Source organism: Amblyomma americanum, chromosome 10 (genome assembly GCF_052857255.1).
Source record: "Amblyomma americanum isolate KBUSLIRL-KWMA chromosome 10, ASM5285725v1, whole genome shotgun sequence".
NCBI lineage: Eukaryota > Metazoa > Arthropoda > Arachnida > Ixodida > Ixodidae > Amblyomma > Amblyomma americanum.
Window position 1 is genome coordinate 65,416,364 of NC_135506.1, and position 1,288 is coordinate 65,417,651.

Genomic DNA, 1,288 nt, shown 5'->3' on the forward strand with positions numbered 1-1,288 from the left:
CTAGGGACAAAATACTGTAAAAGCATAGCATGCCGACACTTTCGTTGCTTGATAATTAGTGAATTAAGCTCAAGGCGCGACTTTAGACTGACAAGCAGGTAAAAAAAATCCATAGCTTGCTACCTTTCTCAGCAAATTACGCGCAACATGCGAATGATTCCCGCCGCCGCCTTCAAATCATTCCTTCGGGTGCAGCTGCGCTGCGGCGCCGACATCTTGCCATCCACCTGGACGGCCATGCAGCGAAGTCGGGAGGCGCTGAGGGAGGAAGGGAATCAGATGGGGAGCCTTGTGGGGTGGGGGAAGGACAGGCGATAGCGGCTCCCAGGGAAGCACGTAGTCCCTCCCTATTATCGACCGGTCTTTTTCCCTCCCCGGCCGTTTCGTGTATCCTCCACGATGGCGTCTCTGCGACGGCGGTGGGTGGTGGAACGTGACTCCTGGCAGGCTGCCGCGCTGCCGTATCGACTCTGTTTGGCGCGCTAGGGACGGTGGACCCTGGACGCTGCTCCAGCCAAGAACATTCGAGACACGCCGTACTATTTGCACAAGGGTGATCAATAGATGGGCATAAATGCCTTTCTCTGTTGCCAGTTCCTGCTGGCACCAGTTCTTGAGCGGTGATTTGCCTGATTTTGTTCGCTGATATAAGTGAAGTGTTGCAAGAGAAGCACAACTTGAAAAGGCAGTGATGAGTACCCTCTGAAGGCTTACTAGTAGGAACGGTTCCCGGAGAAAATGAATCCCTCGCTTTAGTGAAGTGATGTCAAGTACGCGAAATCTTCGTTTTCGTTTTCGGATGCAGTTCCTTCAACTAAGCACCACCCTTGGAGAAAAAGGGAGAACAGTTCACGATGCCTGCCGCCGCGGTGGCTCAGCGCCTATGACGCTCGCCTGCTGACTCCGAAGGCGCGAGTTCCATCCCGCCCTGCCCGGTCGAATTCCGATGGAGGCGAAATGCTAGAGACCCGAGTACTGTGTGATACCAGTGCATGTTAAGATCTCCGGGGGGTCGAAATTTCCAGACCCTTCACTACGGCATCCCTCATAGCCTCAGCAGCTGTGGACGTTAAGCCGCCCATAAAGCAAAGATCCCGAAACCAAGTCTCCTACAACGAAAGCTATATTATGTTTGAGGTTTTCGCGATAAACGCCCTCTGCATCACCGAATATTTTAACTTCAAACTCCTAGCATGAATTATTTGTTAGGGAAAATAATACACAGGTAAACCGCAACGCAGCGTCCTGAACTATGGGGCTCATGTGATATCACGGTGGGCTTCGTCCT